The 20,509-nt window shown below is 35.4% G+C and overlaps 1 protein-coding gene across 12 annotated transcripts in view; it reads right to left on the bottom strand.

Moving 5' to 3' along the window:
• The window catches only part of BAZ2B (bromodomain adjacent to zinc finger domain 2B), a 386,499-nt gene that overhangs the window by 224,176 nt on the left and 141,814 nt on the right, over positions 1-20,509 (bottom strand). For all 12 annotated transcript variants that reach the window (XM_035007948.1, XM_035007952.1, XM_035007958.1 and 9 more), the window contains exon 4: positions 1,659-1,701. The gene's annotated coding sequence lies outside the window, so the exon portion shown is untranslated. The remainder of the gene's footprint in view (positions 1-1,658; positions 1,702-20,509) is intronic.

The following is a 20,509-nucleotide window of genomic DNA, read 5'->3' as shown; positions in this document are numbered from 1 at the left end:
GAATTTAGAACAATAGCAATTACATACTCTCTTAATATTACCCCCTAAAATGTATAGTGAGTCAGCATTTTCAAATTAAAAACTTTTTAATCCAATGGTAATGTTAACTTCCTTGACTGTAAAGTACTTAATGATAAACAGAAGGTTACTACAGAAGTATGTTAATATTTTGTTGTAAAACTATTCAGTCAGAGTAATAAAGTTCTGATTAAGAAAAAAACAAACAAGCAAAGAGTTGCATATCAGAAATAGCTGAAGTGATCCCTTAGGAAAAGGAATGAATATGCCATAAACATCTGAACATCTGCATACTTGATGATGATACAGACTTTAAAAATACAATAAAAGTCCTCTCTGGGCTCTAAAAAATGTTAAGCTTAAAAAAATAAACCAGTTTTCAAAAAAAAGTTAAAACATAAATACAAAGATTATCTACACATGAATTTACATTTCTGATAATTACTGCTTATACAATTAATGAACAATTAGAACAGGATTAAAGAAACAGATTGAGTAAATAACTTACTCTAAATTTATTTCTCTGTTATTTAGAAGAATTTTTCAAAAATGCTATATTTTTACTACTTAGTAATTTTATAATAAAGTGGATCAAGGCCTTGGATAAAATTTTTTTCTTTAAGAAACATATTTCCTTATATATAGTAGAAATTACCACTTTAAAATTCAAGAGGAAAAATATCAGTTACTTATGAGAACTATCTCTTTTCAACAACTCCCCATATTTGGAAGACTCTCTATAAATCATTTAAATATCAATGAAAGGATTCCTTTCAAGGCTGTTTTCAGTCTTTCCTTAATAAGTGATTACAATCTCAAGTAATTTTATTTTTGTAAATTTTTTCTTAATATGGATTCACGTTAAATGTTCTGTCATTTTTTAGTAAAAACAAAAATTTTATTTCTTTATTTATTTTTTAAAGATTTTATTTATTTATTTGACAGAGAGAGAGACAGCAAGAGAGGGAACACAAGCAGGGGGAGTGGAAGAGGGAGAAGCAGGCTTCCTGCAGAGCAGGGAGCCCGATGCGGGGGTCAATCCCAGGACCCTGAGATCATGACCTGAGCCGAAGGCAGATGCTTAATGACTGAGCCACCCAGGCTCCCATAAAAACAAAAATTTTAAAAACAGGATGTTCCGGGGCGCCTGGGTGGCTCAGTTGGTTGGGCGACTGCCTTTGGCTCAGGTCATGATCCTGGAGTCCTGGGATCGAGTCCCACATCGGGCTCCCTGCTCAGCGGGGGGTCTGCTTCTCCCTCTGACCCTCTCCCCTCTCGTGCTCTCTGTCTCTCATTCTCTCTCTCAAATAAATAAATAAAATCTTTAAAAAACAAAAAACAAAAAAACCCAGGATGTTCCGATTATGATTCACACTGAAATGTATTAATATAATTAAGCATGTAATTTCAGTCATATATTAAAAGTAATTTTCATTTTAAATGTTTTAAGATCATTTAAAGCAATATTTTTAGTATTTAAATAATTAACTAGAAGTATGAGATGTGGTTCATAGAAAATGTAAACATTTAATTGCCTGTTGAGAGAAAGAATAACAATTTAAAATTATAAATATTTTCCAACACAATTCTCATTCTGGAGAAAACAAGACATCCTTAAAAGATTATCATTTTGGTCTTACTGTGATCAATGTGGTCAATCTTGTGACATCACTGTTGAGAAATCTGCAATAGGAAAACAGAAATAGTATTCAGCTGAATCATATCTGAGTAAGTAATTTCAGAAACTAAAACATTTGTTAAGAATTTTTGTCTTTCTTGATGCTGTAAGTCATATTTAAATCAATCTAAAGTCAGGGAAGGTATAACTGGCATGACACAAAGCATGAAGCACTTGCAGGTTGTTTATGGGTCATTATTTATTATAGGATGATAGATTATGTTTTGTTTATAATCAGATGGGGTGTTAACATAACATATTAGTAAATAAGCTATAGGACATTTGGGTTGCTTTTTGTTCTCAAATATTTACTAAGAAGAGAATCACAGTGTCTTAATATACTATAAACAAGATACAGGTACTGTTTATAGATAACTTTTTCTCTATGATCAGATTAGCAGCCCATTTTATGGCTAGAATGTGAGCAATTTATTATCAATTGATAGGAGAAATGGCTTAGGCTCATCCTTATGAAAAGTGACAAAACTAGTAAAGACTGAAAATATCATTGGGAAGGAACTATACATTATAAACCGAAAGGAAGTTGTAAGTTAAACTATTTCCTAAACTATAGAGAGCTTAGAGTTCTTATCCCTATAAAATCTAAGCTTTTTGAAATTTCTCAATTAACAAGGCATGATTTAAGATAAGCTTTTAAATGTTTTGTGTTAAAAAAATGACAGAATATTATGGTGTTTTAATATTCATAATGGGTCTTCGTATGTTATTTCATCAGATCCTCGTAACAATTCCTTCAAAGTAGCAAGAAAGAGATATTACTTATTATATACTCATGAAAAATAGATGTTAGAGAGTATACATGACTTGTCCAAGAGAACTGAGTTTTCTTTGGTTCCTTTTTTATCTCACACCTTCCATCCATTCCATTCTGCCAACAAACACATTATCCTCTGTATCCAAAGACCTGCCTTCAAGGAGCTACTTCCTAGCATTATGCTCTCAACTTAAATCAATATAAAAAGCAGTCATGTGGGGCACCTGGTGGCTCAGTCAGTACAGCATGTGACTCTTAATTTCAGGGTCGTGAATCCAAGCCCCATACTGGATGTGGACTCTACTTTAAACAAACAAACAAACAAACATACACACACACACACACACACACACACTAAAAAGCCTTGTGATGATAAAATGTCAATACAAAAAGTCTTATGAAAGAAGCAATTATACTTTCTATTAAACTCTGTAATTCAAAAGGGTATTAAAGTTTTTTTAAAATAGTTACATTCAAACAATATTTGTGACTAAATAAAAAAATAAATGTTCCATTTTATTTTTTTTAGAAAAAAATACAAGGAAATTAAGACTATATCTATACTTAAAACTGCATACTATATTTAAAGCTCTAAAGCTAATAGCATAAAAAACTAGTAAAGGCATTCCTTCATCATGGTAACAATTTTTACACATGGCTTACTGGGTACGTGCAAATGCATAAGAAAAAAAATACATGAAATTAAAATGACACTAGATAAAGCCAGACAAATCTTAAAGCTTCTCATAAAAATCCTAAGTGGCTTTTATAAGGAAAGGTAATTCTTTAAAATAATCTTGAAACTAGGAAATATATTCAAATTACACATATAAAAATTAATATTACATTTTATGAAAACATAATTCAACTAATATATTGGTTATGTCCTAGTTCTCTACAAGTCACCATTTCAGTAAATATGCACAGGGACAATCTCAACTATATTTATACTTAGAAAACACCTACCAGTGTTAAACTGTGAGATAAATCAAGATATACAATTATATAAGCAACCTTTCAGTAATTAACATATAACTATCTTTATTTTATCTCTTCTGCCCCAAAACAGAACGTCTTTCTTTATGTAACTGATTTTAACATAAACCATAGAAGTCTCAACACACACAAAGTAAGGATATCTATCCCTACCTAGCTTATTGAAAAGATTCAAAGGAATCAATGAATAGAATACCTACATTTTCTCACCTCACTCAATCTGAACATAGAAGTATATGCTGCTTAACTCTAAAATTCATTTAAATAGTCATTAAATATTTAATCGTTCATTTATATATCAGTTTAATGTTTTTGCTGTGTTTGCACTTTTCAAGGTGTGGTTATACAATAAAAAATTATTTCTATTTTTTAAAGAAATCTATTTCTATCACATAAGAAAAATAATCTCACAGGGGCACCTGGGTGGTACAATTGTTGAGCATCTGACTCTTGGTTTCAGCTCAGGTAATGGTCTCAGGATGGTAGGATCGAGCCATGTGATAGGAGTGCAGAGTCTGTGGAAATTTCTCTCTCAGTCTCCCTTTGCCCCTCCCACCCCTCACTCCACACACACGTGCGCGCTCTCTCTCTCTCTCAAATAAACAGATAAATCTTAAAAAAGAAAGAAAGAAAGAAAAATAATCTCACAAATCATATGCTACTTTAGGCTGTTTCAGGGTTGGCAGTCTTGGAATGCAGACATTATATCATTCTCTTTTTAAAGATTCACAACTACACATATTTTGGCATACATTTTTAAGGTTTAATAAAGACTTTTTAAAACTCTAAACGTGCTTCTACCATCATCTAGCTATTTCAAATCCTGACCATTAATATTTTTAATTGGGTAAATTATTCGATAGAAAAAAATTACAGGGTTTGATAAGCAATATTTCTTTTTTTTTAGGAGGGAAGTAGAAAATACTCATAAATATTAGGAAACCACTGGGGAAACTAATAAAATTGCGATCACCACCAACGGAATAAGCACTTTATGCAGTGCTGTGCAATGAAACTTTCTGCAATGATGGAAATGTTCAGTCTCAGCTGTCCCAACACCTAGCCCACAGCCAAATGTTGCTATTGAGCACTTGTAATATGGCTACTGTGACTAAGCAACTGACTTTTAAACATTAATTTTAATTATTTTTAATTTAGATTTAAATAGCCACTGGTAGATAGTGGCTACCATATTAGAATAACTAAGCAATTCTGACACCATACCAGGATTGAACTGTAAATGATTCTCCTACATATTTGAAAATGTTTTTCTCTATTTTTTAGAAGTGGGGGGAAAAAAAAACAAACCTCAACTGTGTTGGGTAGGATATGTTCATTTCAGAAAAATTGCTCCAAATTTGGGAAGGAATTCTTTTATCTTTGAATAACTTTCAAGTTTATGTTTGGTGGGAAAAAAAGATTTATTTTACCATCCTTAATGTATCGGGCTTATATGGGGAAACACTCTTGAGTTTTAGAGAATTGAGTTCTAAACCTTTTCTGCGTGCATTTATATTGCCTGCTATTTAAAAGTTTCAGTTTGCCTTAGGGGCTCCTGAGTGGCTCAGTCAGTTAAGTGTTGGACTCTTGGTTTCAGCTCAGGTCAGGATCTCATGGGTCATGAGATAGAGTCCTGAATCAGGCTCTGAGCTCAGCAGAAGTCTGCTTAAAGATTCTCTCCCTCTGCCCCTCCCCCCACTCACACAGGCTCTTGTCTCTCTCAAAGAAATAAATAAATCTTAAAAAAATAAAAGTTTCAATTTGCTTTACTTTGTTCAGCTGGATAGAACATGTACCATTATGACTAAAACCTCAATAGAACATAGAAAAAAAAAGAAATTTATTTTATTAACAACTTTGACAGTCCTGATCCTTATGAGTCTCTTTTGCTATCAATTGTTTTCCCTTTATTATTATGTTTTAAGAAGAAAAGATGAGCAAGCTTTAATAGCAAGACAAAAGTTTTAACTAAGCATGTAATATGGCATGTATGAAAAAACCCTGCTATCTCAGTCTAAAGTGAGTATAGAAATAGAAGACATTATACACAATTTAAAAAGCTTTGTTAAGCAGCTCTTTCAAGTTGGATAGGCACCAATTAATTTAGATACTCACTTTACATGCAAATAAAGCAATAGAAATCATTTCCTGACCTGTACAAACACTGGTATCCTGGCTAAAAGTTGTTTTCCTGATTTCATGGGGGAAGATATCCAAGGTAGAAAAAGAAAGGAAAACAGGCAGCGTTAATAGATACGGGTTCCAATTCCAAGCAGTATTTTTGATGCATCAAACTCACTGAATGTCTCCTGTCCTCAGTTTCAACTGTGTCTAAGCAGGGTATGTAGCAAAATATCTGATGCGCTTCTTTCCTTAATGTTCACAGAGAATGTGAAGGCAGTAGTTCCAATTATTCCAGCAACCTCACATTAAACCTAAAATACAGTGAAATTAATAAAAAGGATGGAACCTCCTACCTTAAAACAGACAACTGACTCCCTGAAGTCAGGTGTTCATACAACTTACAGAAATGAAAGAAACAAAGAGTCCTACAGATTCACCAATTCAAAGCCATCAATTTTTATTTTGACTGTTTACAATTTTTTTATCAAAAAAAGCAAGATCATCAACGCCTAGGTTCTATATGCGGCCACTATTTGGCTTTGAAGACCTCATCAGGCTTTCTGGTAGGGTAAGTAGTCCTCTAATTCAAAACCTGCTGTTGATTAATTCAATACCCGCTGTTAGAAATAATCAGGAGTCCACTATCTACCCTAGAGAAACTCAAAGTTAGAAAGTGATGACTCTATAGCCTACTGACACAAGTCTAGGAAAAAGCAAATGACAGTTTCTCATTTTAAAACCTCTAACGTGGGGCGCCTGGATGGCTCAGTCAGGTAAGTGTCCAACTCTTGATTTCAGCTCAGGTCATGACGCCAGGATCCTGGGATTGGGTCCTGGGTCAGGCTCCATGCTCAGCTGGGAATCTGCTTGAGATTCTCTCCCTCTGCCCCTACCCCTGCTTGCTTTCTCTCTCTCTCTCCCAAATAAATAAATAAATCTTAAAAAAAAAAAAGAATAACGGATTAAAAAAAAATAAAACCTCTAACTTTGTCATATTACAACCTAGAGCAAAGTGAGATTTCCCTTAAGAAAGCTTCCTTAAGTGCTAAACAAAACCAAAAGCAAAAACAAAAAAAGCATGTATAATCTCTTTAAAGCCTTAAAGAAATGAATTACCAGGATTCTAACTTTTTGTCACCCTCTCCAAGCTTCTTACTACTCTCTTCAACTAAACAACTCACTGTCCATACTACTACTTCAGGTAAGACCAAATATAAACAGAGATCATTTAAAAAGCACTCCTTGTATGGTCAATGATTTCACATTTCTTGTAAAACAAATTACATTTCTATAAATTACTAAAATGTATCAATAATTTCACTATCCTTACTATAAAAAAACCGTCATCCCCTCAAAATGAATCATATTCCGCATTTGAAATGCTTGTCTTTATTGTTATGTATGATTGAAACCTTTAGAAAATTATAATTCCCGGGCACCTGGGTGGCTCAGTTGGTTAAGCGACTGCCTTCGGCTCAGGTCATGATCCTGGAGTCCCGGGATTGAGTCCCGCATTGGGCTCCCTGCTCGGCGGGGAGCCTGCTTCTCCCTCTGACCCTCCCCACTCTCATGCTCTCTCTCTCTCTCTCATTCTCTCTCTCAAATAAATAAATTTTTAAAAAAATCTTTAAAAAAAAAAAAGTTATAATTCCCAAAGGTTAACTCACAAACTTTTAAGCAACTAACATAAGTCTTATTACATGAAGTTTAGCTAGAGTTCAGATGGTAACTTCGTAATTTTGCTGATAATAAAAACCATGTAAACACAGCACAACCGGCTATTAGATTTCGTGAACCATTTTTAAAAAATTTAAATATATATAAGCTGCGTGGTTTCCCCAACTTTACCACCCTATTCTTTCGACACTAATTAGCACTTCTCAAAATATTTACTCACTGGTTCATAGGTTTCTGCTTTAAAGCCATAAATGGTCATCCAGTAGAGGAAAAAAGTGGGTAGCACTGCTAACCAGTGTTGAAACATTCTTGAGGTTAATATATACACAATATCCAAAAATGAACTAATCACTTGGGTGAAGTAACATAATGAAGAGCTTCATTTGAGAAAAATTATATGCTGTTTTGGCTATACTTTTATTTTTCTAAGTTCTTTAGGAAATTCAACTCAAATTGTAGCAGCACAAAGAGGTAAAGCCTTCAGGGATTACTATTAACTAACTTAAACACATTATCTGAATATAATTATGGGGAAATTTTAGTTTTTATCAAAATCAGAGTCCATCTTAGTCTTATCAATAATTTGCCACTTACAAGATTGCCTTAAAAAAAAACAAACAGAAAACCAAAAAACCCTCACTTGAACAAGCCAACAATTAAAGACAAACACATAAGCTCATAGTTCTTTAAGGGTTTCATGTCTCATAGCTAAAGAAACTGAAATGAAATTATTCCAATCCAAACCTTCAAATATCCAATTCACACTATGGCTATGAGGACTTATGAGGCAGTTAAGCAATGTAACAAGATAAAGGCAAAAAAAAAAAAAAAAAGTTCGATCCAAATAGCTAAACTTGCCATCACGAATAAAAAAAAACTAGGTTTCAGATAATATATATTTTCTTCTCTTCTATTAAAAGAACTTTGCCATGAATATTAAGGGACTTTATAATTATTACTGGTATATATATGCTTTTAGAACCCTTGAATGATTTCATCATAAACAAGAAATCTGGTCTAACACTTTCAATAATAAATTGTACAACCTGGTCCTCATTCAGAATTTTGGCATATATTCATTATATACCTTAGGCAATCTCTTAGAACTTCAGTTTGCCATACCATAATTATCTACTTTACACTGAGGTTGTGAAGTTTAGTTAATTATGCTTATAAAATTTTAGAGGTACACAGATGAAAGAGAGGTGTAGGGCATTGGTATAATTAATTGCTATGTACTTAGTGAAAAAAAATGCAACTTACAAACATTTAACAGCAACAATCTGGATGAATCTTTTTTTTTTTAATTTTATTTATTTGACAGAGAGATAGAGAGTACAAGTAGGCAGAGAGGCAGGCAGAGGGAGAGGGAGAAGCAGGCTTCCCACTGAGCAGGGAGCCCGATGTGGGGCTCGATCCCAGGACCCCGGGATCATGACCTGAGCCGAACGCAGATGCTTAACCGACTGAGCCACCCAGGTGCCCCAATCTGGATGAATCTTAAAGACACTACACTAAATGAAATAAACCAGTGCTGCAGACTGAATTGTTGTATCCACCCCCGCACCTCCATAACTCATATGTTGAAATCCCCAATGTGATGGGGATTTGGGGGGTGACTGGGCCATGAGAACAGAACCCTCCTGAATGGAATTCGTGCCCTTATAAAATAAGAGACCCCAGAGAACTTCCCTGTCCCTTCCACCATGTGAAGTTATAGCAAAAAGACAGCCATCTGTGAACCAGGAAGCAGGCTGTAACCACACACCAAATCTGTCCACACCTTGATCTTGGACTTCCCAGCCTCCAAAACTGTGAGAAATAAGTTTCTATTGTTTATAAGCCACCGGATCTATGGTATTTTGTTATAGTTATCCAAACAGGACTAAGACAGCCAGTCACAATAGGACAAACGCAATATGATACTTAACATATTGTGATGTGAGGTACTTATATGAGAGGTACATGAATAGTTAAATTCATAAAACAGTAAGTACAATGGTGATTTGCCAGGGGCTGGAGAAAGGGAGAATGGAAATTTATTGTGTAATGGGTACAGAGTTTCAATTTTGGAAGATGAAAAAGTTCTGAAGATGGTGATGGCTGCACAACAATGTAAACGTACTTAATACCACTGAACTGTATACTTAAAAGTGGTTAAAATGTTAAATTTAAATGTTATGTATATTTTACCACAATAGTGAAAATCTTATATAGAGATGCCTGGGTGGCTCAGTTGTTAAGCGTCTGCCTTTGGCTCGCTTGATCCCGAAGTCTTGGGATCAAGTCCCACATCTAGCTCCCTGCTCAGCAGAAGCCTGCTTCTCCCTCTGCCCCTCCCCCTGCTTGTGTTCTCTCTCGCTCTCTCTCTTAAGTAAATAAATAAAATCTTTTAAAAAAAGAAAAGAAAATCTTATATAAATCACAAACCAATCTTAAATTTTTCTTTCACTAATACACATGTTAAAACGTTAATTAAATCAAGGGATTCATTTGTTCATCCATTCAGTAACTATTTATCAAGAGTTTTCTATGTGGCAGGCACTGTGCTAGACCTGGAAATATGGCAGGGAAAAATACAAAGTCTCTGTCTTCACAGAACCTATGCAGAAATCGTGAAGACCTTCAAAACAACAAAAAGTACAAAAATTATATCCTTTTTCATAGTGACAAGTACTACAATGAAGAGTAAGGAGATGGGAGTGATGGCAAGAAAGGCCTCCCTGAGAAGACTACTGTCCAGAGATGAGACTGAAGTAAGAACAAATGCTCCAGGTAGAGAGAATACCAAGTACGAAGGTCCTGAGGTGGAAAGGCTTAGGTGTTTTAAAAAAATGACAAGCAGGCACAGTGCTGGTGCACAGTAAGTTAGAAGTCAGTAGTAGGAGAGCTAGGCACAGATCACAGAGGACCTGGAAAGCAACAGTAATATTTTGGATATTATTCCAGGTGTGTTGAAAGCCATATGGGATGCTTTCACTAAGACAGTGATGTGATCTGATTAAAAAACAAAAAACAAACACCCTAGTTACTGTATACAGAATAATCTTGGGAATAGGAGAGGAAGAGATTAATCAAATCAGAGAAACCAGTTTAGAGAACTGTAGTAATTCAGGTGTAAATGAGGGGACTATCATGATAGCCATGTCGATGCTAGAAGTGGTTGGATATTTGCTTGCTGATGGACTAAGAGAAAAAGTATCAGAGTCAAGAATGACTCCAAAGTTTTGGTCAGATCAATTGGGTGAATAATGCTGCCAAACACTGAGATGGAGAACACTGGGGTAGGAATTTGGTGGTGGTGGTAGTGATAGTATTAAGAAATCAAGAATTTGGCTTTGACAAAGTTAAGTACCCAAGTAAAAAGCTTCAGGAGAGATGACATGATCAACTGTGACAAATGCTGCCGGACAACCCTTAACCAGAGGGCTAAGAAACGGCCATTGGATTTAGTGAGGTAAATTCACTGGTGCCCATGACAAGATGGTTCTCAGTGGAATGGTTAAGACAAAGGCATGAATAGGATAAGTAAAGCAGAGAAAGTGTGATGAGAATGTAGAAGTGGCATATATGGACAACTCTTTGAAGGAGTTTTGCTATAAAGGACTGTACAGAAATGGTACGGTAGCTCAAAGGGGATATGGGATCTTGAAATATTTTTGTATTAAAATGAGGGAACAGTACAGCATGTACATATGCTGATGAGATGATCTAGAGAAAAAAAGAATGATGATGGGGAAAATTACAGAAGCAAGATCAATGATTACTAAGCATTTAATAAATGCATAAATCTGTCCTTGCTGCTAGAAAGGCAAAGATAATAAATATAAGACATGTAATTAATTTAAGGGTTATATGGAAACTATATTGAAAAGCATAGGGGGGAAATATTATATACATAATTAAGTTAAAAATCCCTTAGAAACAGTATTATTTTATAATAGAGGCTGTCATGTTGAAAAGATTATGCAAAGCAATGTTGATGTATTTTATGATGTGACAGCAATGTCCTTCTAAGCTATACCCATACAGCTGCACAGTGTAAGAATAATGCCATACACAGTTTTTATTTGATTAAGCACACTGGGGCTTAAATAGGATCAACATTAGATAAAGAGTAAAGCCAGCGACTTTTAAAAACATCTCCATTGTACTTTCCCTTTTCCCTCCTCTGTATTGACCCATTTCCACTTTTGGATTTCCAGCACTGTCTCTTCTATAACTCATCACTCTACTCAAAACAGAAAGCAATTCACATATCAATTATTTGTGTGCGGTGCTTGCACATGCAGTGTGCAAGTGCTTGCACATGCATGCAGTGGGGAGGGCCAGAGAAAGTCCAAGCAGACTCTGTGCTGAGCTGGGAGCCCCGCACAGGGCTCTGTCTCACAACCCGGAGATCACGACTTGAGCCACAACCAAGAGTTGGTCGCTCAACGGACTGTGCCACCCAGATGTCCAATTCCTTGCATATTTTTATTTTATTTTATTTATTTTTTTAAAAGATTATTTATTTATTTCAGAGAGAGAGAGACAGAGATAGCAACAGAGATCAAGAGCGAGGGGGGAGGAGAGGGAGAAGCCGGCTCCCCGCTGAGCAGGGAGTCCAACGCAGGGCTCGATCCCAGGACCTTGGGATGGTGACCTGAGCCAAAGGCAGACGCTTAACTGACTGAGCCACCCCGGGACCCCTCCTTGTGTATTTTTATACTCTGTCCTTTTCTAAAATAAGATATGAAATAATACACTTAGGTACATAATATACAAATTAAAATTAGAAATTGAGAGTGAGAAAAATAACATTAGGCCAAGAAAAAGGTTAGTTTCAAAATGCATACCACAAGGCCCTGTACCTTTTGTAATGGGAGCGACCAAAGATAGGGCTTTGAGTTTCCTGATAATCAATGCAAAGAAATGACCACCATATACTGCTTTTGTTGATTTATATCATTCACAGTACTCATAAAGTTAAATCATTTTTTTGAAGGAAGAGAGCTTACTGAGACCTGAGGAAAGTCATTCTATTGAGTTGTCAAAAAGATTCCAGCAAATAAACAAAGTAATCAGTCTTGAACAACTATTTCTTTAACATTCCTCAGAGACTGGCCAATGGCATAGTACTTAAGAGCATTTCGGCAGCTCAACAGGGTTCAAGTGTGTCACACATAACTTTATTTCAAAGAAAAGATGTGGAATATCCAAAGCAGTACTCTACCTATTTCAGGTATTCCTCCCCAAAATATAATGCTAGAAATCACAATGAATTTTTTTAATTGAGATAAAATACACATAACATAAAATTCACCATTTTAAAGTGTACAGTTGAGTGGTTTTACTATATTCACAATGTTGAGAAACTATTTAATTCCAGAACACTTTCAATATCCCAAAGAGAAACACCATACCAATTAAGCAGTCATTGCCCATTCTCCTCCAGACTCTCCCTTTCAGCCCCCGGAAATCCCTAATCAATTTTCTGTCTCCATGAATTTGCCTATTCTGGACACTTTCACATAAATGGAATCATGATATGTGACCTTTTCTATGTGGCTTCTTTCACTTAGCATACTGTTTTCAAGGCTCATCCATACTATAGCACACATCAGTACTTCATTCTCTTTTACAGATGAATAATATTCAATTGTATGCACATTTTATCTATTCATCCATTGGTTAATAGACATTTAGGTTGTTTCCACCTTTTGGCTATTATGAATAACACTAAGAACGTTCATGTACAGATTTTTGTGTGGACATAATGTTTCAGTTCTCTTAGATATATACCTAAGGAACAGGAATTTTGGGTTGTATGGTAATTCTATATTTAACTTATTAACTGCCAAACTGTTTTCCAAAATGGCTGCAGCATTTTACATTCCCACAAGCAGTATATGAGATTTCCAAGTTTTCACATCTTTGCCAACACTTGTTATTTTCCATTTTTTTTTTTTTAAGATTTTATTTATTTATTCATGAGAGACAGAGAGAGAGAGAGAAGCAGGCTCCCAAGGAGCAGGGAGCCCGATGCGGGACTCGATCCCAGGACCCTGGGATCATGACCTGAGCCGAAGGCAGACTCTTAACCATCTGAGCCACCCAGGCGCCCCTCCATTGGTTTTTTATAGTCATCCCAGTGGATATGTATTATCTCATTATGATTTTGATCTGCATTTTTTGATGGCTAATGATGTTGAGCACTTTGTCATGTGCTTATTGCCATTTGTATATCTTCTTTGGAGAAATGTTCTAATCCTTTTTTGTTCACAATGAATTTTTAAAGATTTTCATCTATTGCCAGTGCTCAGATTAGGAGTGACAAAATAAAATAAATTATAATTTGTGAAAATGATAAAAGATCAAAACTACTTTAAGGCAGAAAACACATCATATTATATGGATCTACTGTATAATGCTAACCAATATCAACACAAATCCTTGCACTGCCTGTGAATTTTCTTCCTCCTCACTATCAAATGTGTTGCCTAGTTAATGAGCAGTTGGTATCCATAAAGAGGCATATTGTTTTAACATTTCAACAAAAACTGGCAATTGTCAAATAATCAGAAAAAAGGTGGATATTAAAACAGCATGAAGCATTTCAAAAGTAACAAATGGATTACAGCTTGAGGAAGTAAAGCATATTTACATACTCACTGAGTTCTTCATGCAGACTGAAAAGCTTTAAAAAAAATTAAAAACTCTCATATGGAGCTTTAAAGGCAATGCTAGCTTGACTCTCAACAGCGGCCAAAAATATGCCAGTGCCTCGATTACTCTGGTCTGAATAGGCAACATTTTCCTTTAAAGTTCTAGGAATATAAGGTACTGATCACCAAGCTAGTTCACCAGACACAATCAGCAACTTAAATTCAAGGTAAAAAAGATGGTGAAAAGAACACTTGTGAGTTTCTGAAGAATGTGATTCTTAAGAGACAGAATTTGAAACAAAGATAATACTGAATTTGCTGGGAGAAGAGAACAAGATCATGAAGAGTTATTAATAAGTTTAATCACTTGAATAAATTTTATTAGATATAATTTTAATTCACTACTGCCATAGTAAATGAGTTTTATCATACCACTTACTATTCTTTTCCTTATATTAGGATTTCCATGACCTATCCCCTAACATTACTTAGTATGATCTCTGTTCTACCTAGTGATGCACAGGCAGCATTTATCAAGTAACAATTAACATATGCCATCTATTCCATAACAAATTATGTCTTGATTTATAATTTCAATCTATATTTGTGATATTATCAGTGCTACACAGCATTATATATTAATGCCACCCAGCCTGTTCTCAAAACAATGCATAAAGATTTAAATTTAAAAATTGATCCTTATTCTCAAATTACTAGTGAATTAAATAAACATAAAAGTTGGAATATTTCAAAGAGAACAGCTGCTGCCTTCAGTTTCTAAAAAAATTGTGAACTGAGCTATTCAGGATGAAACAATGATTGTTTTTGTAGCAACCCAAAGAATAACCAACATACAGCAAAATGTGCAGACTGTGTTCTTCCTTTTCTCATCATATACCTAAACAAAATAGGCAAAGAAGTTTCATTACACAAAAACAGATTTAATGCTGAACTTCTGTAATTATCTACTTGATCAACAAGTTTTCTAATATTAAGCAGAAATAGTATAAAAAGATGCAAATGTCTGCTTCTTTTTTGAAGTTGGTAGAATTACAATTTTTAAAACAAAAATATATAAAAAAGATACCTAAAATTTCTCATGATAAAAAATATATTTTGGGGGGGCATCAGAGTGGCTCAGTCAGTTAAGCGTCTGCCTTCAGCTCAGGTCATGATCCCAGGGTCCTGGGATTGAGCCCTGCATCAGGCACTTTGTTTAGCAGGGAGGCTGCTTCTCCCTCTGGCACCACTCCCCGCCCCAACTCATGCTGGTGTGTGCTCTCTCTCTCCGAAATAAATAAATAAAATATATATATACACACACACACACACACATATATTTTGACTCAATATTTTAAAAATGATTTCACTTTTCTAATTACTTTATTAGAGTATTTTAAAATGTATATAAATTAAAATTTCACCATTTTCAGCAATTAATTTGTCTGGGAGATAATTTTTTGTTTTGTTTTCTACCCTAATCCAAAGAAACTAAGTCAGTACATTAAGATACAAAAATGTTCCATGGGTGTGCCTGGGTGGCTCAGTCAGTTGAGCATTGGACTCTTGATTTCCCCTCAGGTCATGGTCTCTGGGTCGTAGGATCAGGCCCCACATCTGGCTTGTCCCTCTCCCTCTGCTTCTCCCTCTGTTCTCGCTCTCTCTCTCAAACAGATAAATAAAAATCTTAAAAAAAAAAAAGTTTCGTGATAGGGATGCCTGGCTGGCTCAGCCGGTAGAACATATGTCCCAATCTCAGGGTTGTAAGTTTGAGTCTCACGTTGGGTGTAAAGATTACTTAAAAAAAAAAAAAAATCTTGAAAAAAACATGTTCCATGATAAAACAGTAAGCCTTGTGCAGTGTGTGATACACCACAGGCTTTCAATACACATCTGTTACACTAAGTTGTGTATTTTATCTGTGCTTCAACTTCCTGTGATGCACAATACCAGAATATGGAGAATAAAGATTCTGATCTTTGGTTTAAACTTTAAAACTTAAAATGTTCTTACTTAGAAATCAATTTCACTTTAGAATATGGACAATTTCAACCCAGTATTTTAAATGTGATTTGACTGTAAAGAAGAGGGCAAGAGATAAAAAAGTAGATTAATACTCGATTTGAAAGTTCTCCAATATATCACCCTGAGGGGAAAGTGATCCTACTTTAAATGACCTTTTCCTGTCATTTCTAGCCCCAGGACACTTTTTATCCCTTCTCTCTCTGTCTTCTCTCCTTTTGTCTAGAGAAGAGCAACTTCTACCAGAAACCCTTTTCTAAACTCTGCCATCTGCCCTCTGACCCCAATGCCAACTTTCAGCACTGCTTGCAGCCTGGATAAGTGTGGTGATCTAATACCCCATCAGATGCCGTGCATATCTCTTTCACTAATTAACTTATATTATTAGGATCTTCTTTTTATTAATTTGTTTCCTTTACTAGACACCAAGTTTCATAAAAGCAATGGTTATGTCTAATATATAACAGATGCTTGTGGTATAATGAAAAAATAAATATTTAGTCTTTATCCCTGGTTCCTGACACAGAGCTCCAAAAAGTTCTGGAATTTAAAGATTTTATTTATTTTATTTTATTTGAGAGAGAAAGAAAGAGAGAGAGAGAGAGCAGGGTGAGGAGCAGAGGGAGAGGGAGAGGGAGAAGGAGAGAATCCTAAGCAGATTCTGTGCCCAGCACAGAGCCCAGACACAGGGCTCAATCCCATAACCCTGAGATCATGACCTGAGCCAAAACCAAGAGTAAGACGTTCAACGAACTGAGCCACCCAGGTGCCCCAAAAGTTTTGGAATTTAAATTTACCATCTCTGGGGCACACAAGCAGCTCAGTTGGTTGGGCATCTGACTCATGATTTTGGTTCAAGTCATGATCTCAGGGTCGTGAGATCAAGCCCCTCTTCAGGCTCCATGCTGAGCACAGAGTCTGCTTGAGATCCTCTCTCTCCCCCTGCCCCTCCCCCGACTCATGCTAGCTTACTCTCTCTCTCTCTCTCTAAAATAAATAATTAATTAATTAAAAAATAAAAATAAATTTACTACCACTGTATGCTGGTGAGTTGCCTCATGGGGAAGGTTAAGTAGATAGCTTCAGGATGGGGGCTGGTCACCAGAAAAACCAACACTTGATTAGAGGGCTAGAACTTTCAGCTCTACCACCTCCAAAGACAGGTGAGGGGCTTGAGATTGAGTTTAATCAACAATGGGCCAATGTTTTAATCAATCATATCTATGTAATCTTCATAAAAACCCTTAAATGATAGGATTTAGAGAGCTTCCACGTTAGTGAACAGATCCACATGCAAAGAGGATCATATACACTGACTCCATGGAGATAGAAGACCCTATGCTCATGATCCTTCTGGACATCACCTTATATACTTCTTCTCCTGCCTATTCATCTATATCCTTTATTATAAATTGTAATAGTAGGCATAACACTTTCTTGAGTACTACTGAGTACTGAGGGATGGGGTCATGGAAATCCATGATTTGGAGCTGGCCAGGCAGATGTGTGGGTAGCCTGGGATCCCCATCTGCAGCTGGCACTGGAAGTGGGGGCAGTCTTGTGGGATTGAGCCTTAACCCATGGGATCTGCACTAACTCTGAATAATGTCAGAGTTGAATTAAATTGCTGGAGACCCACTTGGTGTTAGAGAATCGAGGAATTTGTTGTTGGAAAAAAAAATACTCAATACACTTATTTTGGGAAAATGAATGAGTGAAAAGTTAATTTTAAAAAAGGTAAACTATATTTAATTTATTAACATGTACAGTCATTTTTGCCTCATTTTTCTAGTTTGTTTTTCCCTTTTTTGCTATTTCTTTGTATTTAATTTCCCTATATAGACAATGCTTGCTTTTTTCTCTTATAATTATTTTAACATAAGCCCTCTCTTTTAAACTATTACTTTCAAGTTTGCCTAAACTTAAACCAAAGTATATTATCAAAATCAAAACCAAAAACAAAAATTTGATTCTCCTTTATGAAAGACTGAGAATTTAGCATGGACTTACATACTTGTCTCTTATTTTATTTATCATAACTTCAGAATGAAGATTGTGTTTAATTAGAATTTTCTTTTCCAGAGATTAACAGAATGTTTAGGACATGAAGTGTACTCATGAGCTGGAAGAGCAAAATACTGTGAGGGGGAAAAGTATCAGAAAAAGACTAGAAATTAGAAGAGAAGAAGGGAAAGATCTTCCTAGAAAACTGGAAATGAGAGAAACACAGAACAAGAGAGAGGAATACTGAATTTGGCTGAAGGATATTTTGAGTGATCTTCAAAAAAATAATTTCAGATAAAAAAATCATAGAAGGTTAACAAGACCTCACAGAGGTAAGACATGAAAGGAGAACTTGTAAGAAATTTGGTAATATAGGACCCAGAACTGCCAAAACAATCCTGAAAAAGAAGAACAAAGATGGAAAGTTTACACTTATTTTTTTTTTCAAGACTTACTACAAAGCTACAGCAATTAAAGGCAGTGTGATATTGGCTTAATGTTAGATATTTAGATAAATGAAATGAAATTGGGAATCAAGAAGTAAATTTTTACTTTTGTAGTCAATTGATTTTTTTTTTAAGATTTTATTTTTATTTATTTGACAGAGAAAGAGAAAGAGAGCGCACAAGCATGGGGAGCGGCAGGCAGAGGGAGAGGGAGAAGCAAGCTCCCCAGGGAACAGGGACCTGATGCGGGGCTTGATCCTAAGACTCTAGGATCATGACTTGAGCTGAAGGCAGACGCTTAACCAACAGAGCCACCCAGATGCCCCCTGGTCAATTGATATTTGACAAGAGTGACAAAACACTACAACAGGGAAAGGGTGTCTTTTCAACAAAAGTTCTGGAACAATAGGATATCCAAATGCAAAAGAATGAAGTTGGACCACTACCCTACACTATACACAAAAACTAACTCAAAATGGATCAACAACCCCCCAAAAGAGCTAAAATTATAAAACTCTAAGAAAAAAATATAGGTATAAATCTTCTTGACCTTGGATTAGGCAATGATTTCCTATATATGATGTCAAAAGCAAAAGCAATTGAAGTCAAAAGCACAAGCAATCAAAGAAAAAATAGAAAAATTGAACTGTATCTAAATGTAAAATTTTTATACCTCAAAAGACACTGTCAAGAAGGTAGAAAGACAACAGAATCAAAGAAAATACTTGCAAAGCATTTATCTAAAAAAGAAATTGTATGAGGGGTGCCTGGGTGGTGCAGTCGGTTAAGTGACCCCGACTCTTGGTTTCGGCTCTGGTCACGATCTCAGGGTTGTAAGATCAAGTCCTGTGTCAGATTCTGCTCAGTGTGGAGTCTGCTTAAGAGTCTCCCTCTCCTTCTGCCCTTCTCCCCACCCACCCCGCTCACTCACTCGCTCTCTAAAGTAAATAAATAAAATCTTTTAGAAAAATATATATATTAAAAGCTCTTAAAACTCAATTTGTTAAAAACGAATAACATTTTAAAATGGGAAAAGGAGGGCGCCTGGGTGGCTCAGTTGATTAACCAACAGCCTTCGGCTCAGGTCATGATCCTGGAGTCCCAGGATCGAGTCCCGAATCGGGCTCTCTGCTCAGCAGGGAGTCTGCTTCTCCCTCTGACCCTCCCCCGTTTCATGCTCTCTCTCTCTCTCTCAAATAAATAAGTAAATAAATCTTAAAAAAAAAATGGGAAAAGGATTTTAATAAAAATTTATCTAAAGAAGTATAAGTATATCTACTTATGAACAATAAGCACATTAAAAGATGCTCAACATCATCAACCACTGGAGAAATGCAAATCCAACACACAATGAGATAACACTTCACACCCCCTAGAATGGCTGAAATGAAAAAGACAGAAAATAACAAGTGTTGGTGAAGATATGGAGAAACTGGAGCCTTTGAACATTGCTGGTACAATTATGTAATAATGTTACAGCCACTTTGAAAAATATGTAACAGTTATGCAAAAAGTTAAACTGAGTTACCATGTCACCGAGCAATTCCTTTCCTAGGTATAAACCCAAGAGAACTGGGTTTATGAATGTGAAATGGGATATGAAAACATATCACATAAAATCTATATGTGTGTAGGTTTTGTACATGAATGTTCATAGCAGCATTTTTCCTAATTATTTAATATTCATAATTATTCAAATGTCCATCACTGATAAATGGATAAACAAAATGAAGTATATTCCTGCAATGAAAGATTATTCAGTAATAACATGAAAGGAAGTACTGATAAATACTACAACATGAGTGAACCTAAAAAAACATTATGTTATGTGAAAGAAGCCAATCACAAAGACCACATATTGTAAAGTTCCATTTATATGAAATTTCCAGAATAGGAAATTACTGGTTTCTAGGACCCATGGGAGTTAGAAACCTGTATATTATTGGTTTCTAGAACTCAGAGGAGTGTGAAGTAGAGAATGACTTCTCGTTTATATATGGGATTTCTTCATGAGGTGATAAAAGGTCCTAAAATTACATAGTGGTGATGGTTACACAATTTTGTGAATATATATTAAAAACCATTGAATTGTATATTTATGTAAAAGGTTACATTTTATGGG

Source organism: Mirounga leonina, unplaced genomic scaffold, assembly GCF_011800145.1.
Source record: "Mirounga leonina isolate KUSES-001 unplaced genomic scaffold, KU_Mleo_1.0 Mir_151, whole genome shotgun sequence".
Taxonomy (NCBI): Eukaryota; Metazoa; Chordata; class Mammalia; order Carnivora; family Phocidae; genus Mirounga; species Mirounga leonina.
The sequence above is the reverse complement of the archived record's forward strand: the minus strand, read 5'-3'. Positions and strand labels throughout refer to the sequence as shown.